This window comes from Pleurodeles waltl, chromosome 10 (genome assembly GCF_031143425.1).
Source record: "Pleurodeles waltl isolate 20211129_DDA chromosome 10, aPleWal1.hap1.20221129, whole genome shotgun sequence".
In the NCBI taxonomy this organism is placed as follows: Eukaryota; Metazoa; Chordata; class Amphibia; order Caudata; family Salamandridae; genus Pleurodeles; species Pleurodeles waltl.
The window spans coordinates 1,016,221,860-1,016,236,268 of NC_090449.1; positions in this window are offsets into that span (position 1 = coordinate 1,016,221,860).

Below are 14,409 nucleotides of genomic sequence, written 5' to 3' on the forward strand. Positions count from 1 at the left end.
TCCCCACCATATTGTAAGTTCGAGTAGCAGCTCGCGGGCTAGGAAGGGGCTGGGCGACGTGCGGCGGTAGGGGGGTGGATCGGGAGGAAATAAATATTAAATAAAAAAAAAAAAAATGCTTACCTTCTCAGACATCGCACTCCACTGCTTCCTCGCTGGTGCTGCAGGCACAGGTCCCCAGCTTGCCCTGCGCCAATCCTGACACTGCTCAGAGCAATGTCAGGATTGGCTGGGAGGACCCAGGGTGGATGCTCCCAGGCAGACTGGGAGCCTGTGCAAGCTCTCTCTAGCCCAGCAACCGTGTTGCTAGGCTGGAGAGAGCCCTGTGAGCATGTGTGTTTGGCCGGCCTGAGATGGCACGTCACCCCCGTGGCCCCGCCCCCTTTACCAGAAAACCATCATAAACAGAGTTTATGATGGTTTTCTGGTAAATGTTTTACATCTGCTGCTGCTGGCAGGGGGGCGACGCTCCTCTGCACAAACGGAGGAGCCGCCATTGGTAAGTTCACAACTTATCCAGTGGTGAACATTCGCTGTGAGTGCTCTTGTGATGTGGGCCGGGCACTTTTCTGCTTGTTTGCATTTGCAAAATAGAAAAATGTCTCTGATGTGCAGGGAGTTTTCCCTGTGTACATCTGGGCCATCTTAGATTTTTCCATACCTGACCACCATGATGGGGCTGTTAATTCAGTGAGGGCAGTGGATCTACTGCGAAAGGTATCTGACACCACAACAGCTCTGTCATTGAAAAGCAAGCAGCTGCCCTACCCTTCATGGATGCAGGGGTGCAGAGGTGTGATTTGACACCTGTTGTTCAATTTCTGTGCACTGCTAAATGACCACTAGTCATTAAAGTAGCTTCAAACATGCACTTCAGAATTTTTATTTTGTGTTGATGAAAAATGCCTGTTTTTTTCATAAAAAGTAAGAGGAGCTAGGACACACTAATGTTTTGAAGAGCCAGCGAGGGCACCATGTGACTTGTGTTTTAGGAGAAGTTGGGGCAGCAACTACTATGTAATGTTTTTGAGACGTGCGTACCAGGTGCTCTTCATCTCTCAGGTTTTTGCATGACATGTCCACCCCCCAAATAAATTGGTAGCAGGATCTGGGGTCCCTGGGTAGGGTCTATGATGTCTGATGATTTCACATAGAGGATTTAACTTGTTCATTTTTTTATCAGAAACTTAAATATATTTAGGCCCAGATTTTGCATGTCGGATGGGTCATTTTTTTGAGGCAGCCCTCCCACACAATACTTTTGGGTATTTACAAATCCACACAAATCTAATTTGTGTGGCACTGTAAAAAATGTGATTGCTGTGCCTTGCATTATTTTGCATCACCTAGGCACTCCCTGGGTGGTGCAATGCCGTCCCCATGCATCCACCTATGGATTTTGACGTATACCCATATTTCCATGGGCCCATATTTACAAACATTTTGCGGTTTCGTCACTTTTTTGACTCAGCCCTGACAGAAAGTCATTTTTGGTATTTACAAAGCCACACAAATATCGATTTGTGTAGCTTTGTGAGAAAAAGTAAAGAAGTGCCCCACATTGCGCTGTCTTGTGTTACTTTGCATTAGGGAGGCATTCCATAGGTGGTGCATGGGCGCTCTGTGCATCCACCCATTTTGTGCAAACCTGTATTTACAAAGAGTTGTAGACATGGGTTTGCGCCAGAAAGGTGCACTTGTCTGAGGCTGGCGTATTAAGGAGAAATATTGTTATTTCTCACCAGTATATGCGCTTGTATGTGTGCTCCATTGTGCAGCACACATGCAAAGTGGAAAAGCCTCCAAAGATAGGATCTTGACCATAATACAAACACGTTTGCACTATGGTGCAAGGGTGCCTGAGTTGGCGCTAAGAAGCCCAAAGTCCGCCAGTGTATAGAGAGAGCATGACTGCACTATTTCTTTGAAGATATGGCAGAGCTGTGTTTTCTCCAGGTGATGCAAGTCAGTGCAGCAACTTTGCTTGCTGCACTGCACCACTTCTTTGTAAATATGTCTGTTAATGATCGGTTTACCAAAAAAGTAGCAAAGCTGCACCCATAGAAATGCTCCTTGAAAGGATGTAAATGTACTACTTTTTTAGAATTCACAAATATTCGCATTAGTAGGCTTGCAAAGCTACAGGTTTCCAGTCAACATTCCAAATATGATGAGACGAATGCTTGAAAATAATATAACCACTGGCAATGCCTCAAAGTAGCATTTCAAACCATTGTTTTCGCCCACTGTGCTACTCTAGACAGAGGGTCTGATTTAGGATTTAGAGATGTCTGCCAGCCCAATGGACATCTTCATACATTCGCAGGTACTGCTGTCACAGCGGTTTCTGTCGAAGAAGAAAAAGTTTAATAGACCACTGGCCATCAAACTTTTCCAAAGGGCCGGACTTAGATCTTGGCAGTGTTACCGCCAAACCGCCATGGGGGCAGACCTGAGAGATTGTGAAGTCGACAGTGTTCTGCCCGCCATATTTAGATGTTACAGTCCTGCAGGCGGTGTACTGGCGGCAGTTTGCGTGCAGAGGGAGGATATTGCTGGACACAATGGACATTTGACAATGGCAGTGGCTCTGCAATAGAGGTAAGTCTCTCTCACCCACACACACACACACCCACACACACACACACACACTATACCTTTGCCATATGTGTCACCGTGCATTACACAAGACACAGTACACCACATACACATCATGATCCATTGCCATTCCACCACAACATACCATGTACATGCTGCAAACACACACATCGACATGCACCCATGACACAATATACACACTATTGATAAAACACCCACACACGACACAACCACAACAATTAACACTCCTCTACACAAACACACTCACACAACATCATACCTGCACACATCAAGACAACAACCAGCACACAACACTCACCTGAATGTTACGCACATCATAATAATACAACACCCAGCATACACAACAACATCAATACCATTTGCAAGTGGCACACATATTGACACAGCCACATCAACCACACCAGTTCCTTCCACCTCATCCAGCCAATCGCATCAACACACACAAATACATGTACTGAGTCACACACACAACTCGAAGCACAATATGACAGGTACAGGTCCCCTTGCAATGTGCACACATGGACACAATTGACAAGTATGATTGTACCATCATTGTGGTGCCAGCATTCATTTGGCAATGAATATTGACACCAACATGGCAGTTGTGTATGTGTGTGATATGTGTTGTGTACTAGTGTGTCCATATATGTGCCTGACCCACTTGTGTCTCCGACGTATGCATGTCACAGTAATCTTTAAAAGTGACTGTGAAATGTGTATGTCTGAAGTGGTCCTGAGCTCAGGTGCAGTGACATCCCAACATACACAGCCAATGGTGGTCCATAGGCAGCAGCGACGGAGGGTGTTGTCTAACCGTGTCCAGCCGGAAACAGAAGTGGAAACGGGAAAAAAGGTGAGTTTTCATCCCTTTTCCCTCCCAACCCTCAAACTCAGAAGTGGAGGTTTGACCGCCACATTTTGCTTGGTGACTAGGCACATCCAAATCTGCACGGCAGTTAGTGTGGTTGGGGTCCCACTGCCAGCCACAATTTACTATGGTGCCATTGCGATGGATGAGAATCCTTGGCAGAGTTGGCGTGACTCCGATGGGTTAAAGCCGAAGGGACTGCCAACATCTAAATTTGGCTGGCGGACTGCCAAGCTGGCAGACAGGGTTTCTGTCAAAAAAATGGTGGCGGACCCGTTACTGCTAACATCCAAATCAGTCCCAAAGTTTTTTATTTTTCAAAAACATAGTTCCAAAGTAAGAGTTTGTTTTTGAACAATAAAGAAAAAAACTGACCCTCATATCAGTTTTCTCCAATGGTGTGGGAGACATCTTTCTTTTTTTTACTGTCTGTTACTACCAGGATCTACCGGGCGGATAATCTGTGTCTTACTTCCAATGGCACTAACTCCATTGGGCCGTCAAAGGAACTTTTATACTGACAGAGCAAGTTTTCTCGGTGGGAGTCAAACTTGTGTTCTTTCCTCTTTAAAATCGGAAAAGGGGTTGTAGCAGCACTGTGAGGTCCTTGGACAGACTACAGAAAATTGTGGAGCAGATGAAAGCAATGGATAAGTTGCACTAATCCTGTCTTGACTGGACGATCTAGATATCTGCTGAGGGTTGTCCAGCACAGTTGACCACCATCTGAATACGCAGCAGGTAGTCACAGGTTCGGCTTCTGCATATTTATTGTCAGTCTCAGGCCTGAAAGCATTAACGCAGACTTGAAGGAGTCAGACGACTTCTGTTTCAGACAACTTTGTGACCGCTTCACATGGGCAGGCAGCAGGTTTGGTTCTAGAATGAGGAAGTACTACACCACCAATCCATGCAGTGACTACCCCCTTCATAACAAGTAGCTTGGTAAATTCTGACATGTACAGTAACTGCATGGTGTGCTCTATTTCTTGGGAAAACACTATATAGGTGATAATTATGGCACTTGATAAATTCAGAACACATCAGGGTGCTCGCGATTGAGGCCTGGAAGATGGAAGGGTAGATTTCCATTAAAAAGACCAACTAAAACCACAGTGACAATATCCAAAACTATGGCATTTGTGTGAGGTGGTGCAGGAGTGATTGTGTCCGCCTCCTGCAGAAGCTACCGATTCCACCCATGCACCAGAACAATACAGTAGGGCCAATGATGAATTCCTGGTCGCAGGCCCTTGGCAGCAACTGTAGTCTTCTGATCCCCAGTGAGAGTACAACCCCAGCAACAGAAGTGAAGCACAGCAAAAAGAAAACAAGCATTGGCAAAGCCAATAGGTATCACCTATACAAGAGTTACTGGCTTTGCCAGCCTGTTTTAACCATGTTGTACACCAACGTGGCTGCTGTTCAGCATGGATAAAAGTTAGGGTGTGTAGAGCAGAGGGGCACAGAGTGGAGTAGTGTGTAGCGAAGGGGCATAGAGCAGAGGAGTGTAGAGTGGAGGGGTGTAGAGTGGAGGGGTTATGGGTAGAGGGGTAATATATATATATTAAAGCATCGTAGAGTAGAGGGGAGTGGCATAGTGTAGAGTAAAGTGTTGTGGAGTAGTGGGGAGTGGCATAGCGTGGAGTGAAGTGTTGCAGAATGGAGTGGGGTAGATTGCAGTAAAGTAGCATAGAGTGACAAAGAGTGTCATAGAGTGGAGTGTCGTAGAGTGAAGTGTTGTTGAGAGGAGTGTTGTAATACCTAGAGTGGAGTGGCCCAGAGTGTCCTAGATGTAAGTGGCATAGAGTGGCATAGACTGGTGCAGAACTTCTTAGAGTGGAGTGTTATAGAATGAAGCAGAGTGGCATAGAGTGCAGTACAGTGGAGAGGCATAGAGTGGAGTGTTATAGGGCGGCATTGTGTAGAGTGGAGTAAACTCTGGTAGAGTAGAGTATAGCGGAGTGGCATAGAGTGAAGTGTGATAAAGTGGAGTGAAGTAGAGTAGAGTGGAGTGGTGTAGTGTAGAGTGGCTGCTGCATGGCTGCTTTTCAGCATAGCTAAATGTTAGTGAGGTAGATGAAAGGAGAGTGGAATGGAGTAGAGTGTCGTAGAGTGGACAGGCATGCAATGGAGAAGAGTGGTGTGGCGCAGCTTGTCGCTGAGTACCATACAGTGTCATGGAAGGTTGTGGAGAAGGGGAGAGTGGAGAGGAGTGTCGCACAGGGTAGTGTTGTAGAATGCAGTGCTGAAGAGTGGAGTAGCATGGAGTAGTGTGGACTAGAGTTGAGTGGTGTAGAGTAGAGTGAAGGCTAGTGGAGTAGAGTGTAATGGAGTAGAGTGGAGTTGAGTAGAGTGGAGTGGTGAAGAAGGTAGTGGAGTGGAGTGGTGGGGCTTTGAGTGGAGGGGTATAGTGTTGAAGGGCGTAGAGTGAAGTGGCATAGAGTGTTGTAGATTGGGGTGGCATACAAGGCCATGGACTGGTGTAGAGTGGAGTAGTGTGTCAGAGTGGGGAAGAGTGGAGTGGCAAAGAGTGGAGTAAAGTGGCATGAGGGAGTTGTGTAGAGTGGATTAGAGAGTCGTAGATTGGAGTGGCTTAGAGTGGAGTACAGTGCTGTGAATTGGAGTGGGCTAGATTGTCGTAGAGTGGAATGTCATAGTGTGGAATTTCATGGAGTAAAGTGACATAGAGTGCAGTGGTGTAGAATGGAGTGTTGTAGAGTGGAATAAAGTGACATGGAGTTTATTAGCTTGGAGTACCATAGAGTTTTATAGAATGTGGTAGAGTGTCAAAGGGAGTCATCGAGTGGCATGGGGTGGAGTGGTGTAGAGTGGCATAGAGTGGTGCGGCGCAGAGTGGAGTAGAGTGTCTTCGAGCATCGTAGAGTGGAGTGGAATACAATGTAGTGTCGTAGAGTGCCTTAGAGTGAAGTGTCGTAGAGTGGCATGGGCCCTCATTATGACCCTGGCGGTGTTGCACCGCCAGGGCCAACGGGGGCGGGAGCACCGCCGACAGGCCGGCGGTGCTCCCTTGGGCATTCTGACCGCGGCGCTTTGGCCGCGGTCAGAAATGGAAAACCACTGGTCTCCCGCCGGTTTTCCGTTGCCCATTTGAATCCCCCATGGCGGCGCAGCTCGCTGCGCCGCCATGGGGGATTCTGACAACCCCTACCGCCATCCTGTTCCTGGCGGTTCGCCCGCCAGGAACAGGATGGCGGTAGGGGGTGTCGCGGGGCCCCTGGGGGCCCCTGCAGTGCCCATGCCAATGGCATGGGCACTGCAGGGGCCCCCGTAAGAGGGCCCCGCTAGTATTTCACTGTCTGCATAGCAGACAGTGAAATACGCGACGGGTGCAGTAGCACCCGTCGCTCCTTCCCACTCCGCCGGCTCGATTACGAGCCGGCTTCATGGTGGGAAGGTCGTTTTCCCCTGGGCTGGCGGGCGGCCTTTCGGCGGCCGCCCTTCAGCCCAGGGGAAAAGTCAAAATACCCGCCGCGGTCTTGCGACCGCGGTACGGTATTTTGACGGCGGGACTTTGGCGGGCGGCCTCCGCCGCCCGCCAAGGTCCGAATGAGGGCCATAGTGTGGAGTAGAGTGACATACGGTGGTGTAGCATAGAATGGAGAAGAGTGTCGCAGAGTGAAGTGTCACAGAGTGTCATAGAGTAGAGTGGAGTAGCGCAGAGTAGAGTGGCATTGAGTCAAGTGGTATGTCATGGAGTGGAGTGGAGTGGAATGGAGTGGAGTGGAGTTACATAGAGCGGAGTAGAGCTGCTTGAAGTAGAGTACAGTGGAGTAGATAAAGTAGAGTGGCATAGAGTGGAGTGGCGTATGAAATTACATGGATTGGTGTAGAATGCTGGGGCGTTGGTTGGCATAGAGTGACGTAGAGTGGAGTGCCGTAGAGTGGAGTATGCAGAGTCTAGTAGTGCATTGCTATTACAGACAATGCATTTTCAGTGGAAATGACCATTACATTTGTACAGACATACAGTTTTGCTGATAAAACTATACAGCACACAAAAGATACTGTGTGGGAATACAAAAAAGTGCTTAATTTGTGCTTTCCTAATTCAGATATATTCTTAAATATTTGCACAGTTCATTTACAGACATTTAAATTGTGTCAAATTAATCCTTTAACTCAAGTCAAAGAAAGAAAAGTAAACACCAAGCTCCTTCAGAAGACAGACCCTGACATTGATCTCTGTTTGAATGCACAGCAAATGTGACAAGATAAGAACAACATTTAAAACTCTGTTTACAGAAAGTGAGGACTCAAGAAAGAATACAGTAAACAGGCGATGCTTCATGGGAGGGATGAACTTAAGTTGGACAGCCTAAAACAAACAAAACTAGTAAATAGACATCAAGCAAATGTGAGTTACAAAACACAAAAGCCAATGGTAGGTAAGTAAGTAATGGGTGGAATGCATTCCCAGGGAAGCGTTCAGAATGTCCCCAAGAGGCTTTGATCTAAATACTAGCCCTCTGGCTGGCAACTAGCAGCCACCTGGGTACATTCCTGCCTATGTCGTGGGACAAATGCTCAGAGACTGTGGTTCACTGTGAGGAAGGGGGCTGGCCCTGTTTTGTTGACTACTGTCTGCCTAGTCAGATAATACTCTTCGAGCGCTCAGAGATGAATGCCAGCATCAATAGTTTACATGCTCCTTTTTCCCTCACTTTGATAACTCCACCCAGCGCATAAGCCACTAGCATAAGTAGATAGCTATGAGATTGACGGAAGGGGTGAAAGGTTATTACTTCTCTTCTCTGTATCACAGTTTTTAAGTTCCTCAAGTTATACTCCATCCCTACGAGAGCATTAAAATTCTGGTTCAGAGTTTTTTTACTTTGGAATTTGGATTTATTTTTGGGAATTATAGTACTCCCACAGCCTCAGGGAAAAGTCTTTGTCAAAGCCCTTGGATCAGGTGCGGGACATGGTGTAGCTACACTAATGCCTGGAAGGGGGGTGGATGCAACCAGTGTCTGGATGTTTTTTATGGGGACGGGGTACCAATTTGGACGGTTGAGCTCTTGAACGTCTCTGGTCTCCAGTGTTCTCCGCTGTCACCTCCCTCATGTTCACAAAGCACATGCAGGGCACCCAGAGTAGGAACTAGCCACTCATCACGACAGCTCTGCCACCATGCACACAAGCCATCTGTACTGAGAAGTAAAGGAGAAAGGGGGCCCTCACTGTCAATGGTTTGACAAAAGCTTTGAAGAGCCTCATCCTTGCCACAAAAAATGACAAGCAAATTCCATAGACAGGCAATAAATTGTACCATGTGTATCGAGATAATTCTCCTTTTCTAGAAACAAATGATTTTGTTTTGTTGTTCATGCTGCCTCTAGGATACTAAGTGTTAGAGTCTAATTACTGTTATGCCTATCAGGTGGTCATAGTCCCCTCCTGATGCCTCAGTAGATCCACCCCTTAAAAAGCCAGCGTATTCCAATCCTTCTCCTACCTGGGGGCATTTCTCCAATAATCCTTTGAGTCCTTCCCTAATTCTGACTTATTTCCCAATTCTCAATGTTTCTGTGAATCAATATTTGCCAAAGATTTTGGACTACACGACACCAAGAAAGCCAAAAATCTTAGATATTTTCTACCAAAAAACTGATGCAGAGGACATGGGAAACCCAGAAAAATGAACTTTTATGGGCTGTTTCTCTATATTCGAGACTTATCATGCGCAAAGAGAGCTGTCTCAAATTATGTTCCGTTATCTAACGTTTAAATTTTCTTCTCTTCGAGCAGGTCTCTTTTAAACATGTTTCACGTCTACCGCAGAGATCAATTTCCCTATCTGAGTGTTCTCATGTTATAGTAGGACTTTCACTCAAAGAGACATGTGTGCTGAATACAAAAAAGAAAAACACTGTAGGCTGTAACCCCAACTAAGTGCCAATGGAGGAAGGCAGCAAAATGTATTTTCATGTAGAATGGAACGTGGCCTAGATCCATCCCACCAGGCAGGCCTAAATGAATTATTTAACTTCTCAAGAGCAAACAGTAGAAGGGGCATCTCCACCCAATTCTCAATAACTCAAGACATAGGCCCTCATTACAACCCTGGCGGTCAAAGAATCTTGGGAATTACGACCGTGTTGGTCCCGGCGGATTTAATCCTCCAGGGCAGCGCTGCCGAGGGGATTACGAGTCCCCCTCCCGCCAGCCTTTTCATGGCAGTAGGAACCGCCATGAAAATGCTGGTGGAAACGGGAGTCGCAGGGCCCCCTGGCACAGCCCCATGAAAAAGCGCGACGGGTGCAACTGCACCCGTCACACCGCCGCAACACCGCCGGCTCCCATGTTGCGGCCGTCATCCCCGCCGGCTCAGCGGGGATGTCGAAATGGCCACCGCGGGAGTGTGGCCGCATTGGCGGCTGCGCGACGGTTACAACTTGGCGGGCAGTGGTTGCCACCCGCCAAAGTTGTTATGAGGGCCATTGTCTCTTCTAGCTACACACAGGGACAGATTCTACACAAGTTGTGTGTTGTCTAAAGATTCTAGCAGCAGCAGCTCCTCCGTTAGGGCGGAGCAGCAGCCACTACAAATCCTTACAAATGAAATTATAATAAACCATGTTTATTATCATTTTGTTTGTTAAAAGGGTGGGGCATTGGGGATTACGAGGAGGAGGGGAGTGCACTGTGCCCTCCCTTCAGTGCGCATGTATGTTTGGCTGGCTGTTTCGGGTCGGCCAAGCACATATGCGCAGTAGGCCCTCTCCAGCCCGGCACTGTGTTGTGCTGCAAGCAGTGTCAGGATTGGCCGCAGGCAGGCTAGGAGCCTGTGCCTGCAGTGACGGGAGAAAGAGAAGAGGCAGGACTGAGGATCGGGTAAGTGTTTTTTTATTTTTTTTAATTGAATTTTACCCCCAAACGACTCCCACACACCCCACCTCGCCCCTTGTGAGTGCAGCGAGCCTCGACTGGATTCTAGGGTGATAATAATCTTCACCTCGCCTAGGTGAGAGGAGACGCCTCACAGTGTCTTTGAGCTTATCCTCATTAGGGATCCCTGTGAGTGTGTGTGAGAGGGGGGGGAAGATGGATTTCCAGTCTGTTTTTAGACTCGATCTTGGCATGTTGTGTGCTTAACAGTCTTGTAGACGATCTACTGCACTATATCCTCCCCTTCAAGGTTGTGATCCTCCTCCTTTGTCAACGCACTAATCACATTGGTTGTGGATGTAAGTATAGGATCACTTTTATTTATCTCTGTCTTTTAGCACATTAATAAAAACAGTATGTTGATGTAGTGATGGCTGGCCAACATGTTTCATTGCCACAGTGTTCATCAAATTATCAGGGACCGAGGACAATCCTTTATGGATGTCACTAGGGACCTGTAAAAAAAATCAAAAAAAGAAGGGCAATTCAGCACACATCTTTTATTTATTAATATTAATGCAAGATTTGCAACTTGTTATTTACTGTGGCCCACTTTAAGGAAAACGTATCCTGTCGGTATTGCGGGTAGTTTTAAATTTCCTTGGTGAATTTTTGCATGTTGATGAAAACATAATGCAATGTAAACATGTGACATGTGCATTTATCAAACCAACGTCATGGGAACATTTCATCTTTACAAAGGGCACCAATTAGCATTTGAAGCACCTTGCACGTGTGTTTTTTTTTTTCTCATTGTGAGCTCTACATAATATAGGCCTGATATGCATTTGAGTTTGTGGGTGACATAGCTGGTATTACAGTTAGTTCTCTGTATCCGTAAACGGCCATCCTTAAGCTTGAGCTACATGGATGCCTTCAATCAGTCAATCAATCAAGGGTGTGTATAGTGTGACTTCTCACCCGGAAGTGTCTCAAGGTGCTGGAGGAGGGGCAGGGTGCTAAGCTGACTGGGTGCTGTGGTTCATTTGATGCTGTGGATCAGTTGAAGAGCCAGGTCATGAGGTCCTTCCTGAATTGGAACAGCAACAGAGATTGTCTGAGGTGGAGAGGCAAGGTGTTCCAGGTCTTTGCAGCGAGGCAGAAAAAAGATTTTCCTCTGGTCCTGGTCTTATCGATCCACTGGTCGGTAGCCAGGGCCAGCTCGGTGGAGCGGCGGTATCTGGTGTGTACGTGGAATGAGAGGAGGTGGTTGAGGTATGCAGGTCCCGTGCCATGGAGGGCTTTGTAGGCATGTGTGAGGAGCTTTAAAGTGACTCTTTCATTGACAGGAAGCTAGTGGAATTCTCTCAGGTGCTCAGTGATGTGGCTGCGGCAGGGAGCATTCAGGACAAGACTGGCAGCGGCGTTTTCGATGTTCTGAAGTTTCTTCAGGGGTTTATGGGTGATGCCGGCATAGAGTGGTTGACGTAGTCAAGTCTGCTGCTGATGAATGCGTGGGTGACTGTCTTTCTGGACTCTCTGGGGATCCACCTGAAGATTTTTTGGAGCAGGCACAGTGTCTGGAAGCAGGATGATGAGATGGCATTCATCTGGCTGTTCATGGTGAGAGAGGAGTTCAGTATGATGTTGAGGTTTTCTGCATGGTCCGTGGGTGTGGGTGGGGTACCCAGAACGGTGGGCCATCAGGAGTTGTCCCAAGTGGATGGGGTGGAGCCCAGGATGAGAACTTCCATCTTGTCTGAGTTGAGCTTGAGGCAGCTGTTCCTCATCCAGGTGGCGACTGCCTTCATCCCTTTATGGAAATTGTTCCTGGCGATTGTGGGTTCATTGATGAGGGAGAGGATCAGCTGGGTGCCGTTGATGTAGGAGACAATGTTGAGCCTGTGATTTCGGAAGATGCCTGCGAGCGGGGACATGTAGATGATGAAAAGGGTGGGGCTCAGGGAGGAGCCCTGGGGCACTCCACAGCTTATCTCAGTGGGTTCTGAAAGGAACGGTGGTAGTCTGACTCTCTGCATTCGGCCGGTGAGGGAGGAGCGGATCCATTCCAAGGGTTTGGTACAGATGACAGCATCATGGAGTCTTGAGCATAGGGTATGATGGGAGACGATGTCAAAGGCACCCGAGAGGTCCAGGAGGATGAGGGCTGTTGTTTCACCTCAGTCGAGGAGGGAGCGGATGTCGTCTGTACTGGCGAGAATGGTGGTCTCGGTGCTGTGGTTGCTTTGGAAGCTGGATTGAGAGAGCTCCAGGGTGTGGTTGGCTTCGATGAAATTGGGAAGCTGGGCTTTGATGGCCTTCTCAATGACTTTGGCTGGGTAGGGGAGCAGGGAGATGGATCTGAAGTTCTTGAGGTCTGTTGAGTCAGATAGCTTTTTCAGCAGGGGGTTCATCTCGGCGTGTTTCCAGTCTTCAGGGAACTCGGTAGACTTGATGGAAAAGTTGATGGTGTGGCGGAGCTTGGGTGATGGTGTCACGGTTTCGGGCGGGTCTGATCAGGACAATGGTTGGGACACCCCTTGAGGTCACCGAATATCCTAAAGAGGTAGGGTGCTGGGGCAGAAGAGCAGCTAAAGGCATACACGGAAAGGACAGCTATGGACAGGCATAGGAAAAAGGAAAGTAAAAGCAGAGCAACCCTTGTGTGAACAAACAGGAAACAGATTACTAATGTACAAACACGCTGGGGTTGTACACAGAGTAAGGCGCAGAACCTCCCACAGTGACAGGGAATGTCAATGCCTCTGTGCAGTTTGCTCTTACAGATAGTCACCCTGCCAGACCCATAGAAAGGAGGCAGCAGAAATGATTCTGTCTCTGGACCCTAGAGCACAAACAAGGAAAGTACTTACATACACAAGACACGCTCTTGTGGGTCCAGCTGGAAACACAGTGGCGATTCCTGAGAAAACAGCAATAGCACACTGTCACTGTTAGGCACGAAAGACAACGTACAACACTGGACAAGGATGGGGGCTGGAATTGCCTCCTGGAAACCAGGAGCCAACCCCAGTACAAAGGAGGACACTTATACACTGGTGAAGACTGATAGAACTCTTACCAGACACAAATAACCAAGAAGAAACAGAAACAGAAGGGAACAAACTAAGAGGCAGACGCAAGAACTAGGAACAGGCTCAGGCTGAAGCAAAGGCAGGACTAGGACTTGAAAACAGGGCGCAAACTTCTGGCTGGGACAAACAGAGACAGGACTGGGAAACTGAGAGCAGGCTCTGGCTGGAACAGGCAAGGACAGGGCTGGAATACAGGGAGTAGGAAATGAGCAGTAAACAGGACTGGGAAACAGAGAGAAGGTTCAGGCTGAAACAAGGCAGGAGCAGGGCAGAGAAACAGGGAGCAGGCTCTGGAAGAAACAAACAGGTACAAGGCGAAGAGATAGGGAGCAGACTCTGGCTGGAACAATCAGGAGCAGGGCAGAGAAACAGGAAACAGGATCAAGCTGGAACAGAACAGGAACAGGAACAAAACTGGTACACCATCTGACAAAGGGTCTGTAACACAAAGGAATCGAAGTCCGATGCATGACGGGGAGCTTGAGGAAATGGCTGCTTATAAGCAGTTCCAAGCTGGGCTGCACAGGAGAGGTTTCAGGTGTGTGTGGTTTCAGATACTTGCAAGTCCTGGAGGAGAGGATCCAGTGAAAAGGAGCAACTGGACTTCTCCCATAGAAGACAATGGGAAACAGAATCCGGGTTTTCCTGACTACCAAGCTGTGCATTATGGGATTTGCAGTCCCAAGAAACAAATGTAGTACTATACAAGTGTACCATGGTGAAAAGTGAAACAAACAGGAGTCGGCAAGGGACTCTAGATAGGTGTTCAAGGTGATTCCCCGGCTTCTGACAGTCCCCTTACAGCACCCCCTGGAAATGGGATGACCGAGTCGTAACAGTATACCCCCTCCCACCAGTCTGCTCAAGAAGAGAAGGCGATCCTTTGGCTGAAAAAAGTTGAAGAGGAAAAGCCACAGCAAGAAAATCCAACACCAACCTTGGTGGATAAGTTTACAGTCCTGCCATAGGTGAAAC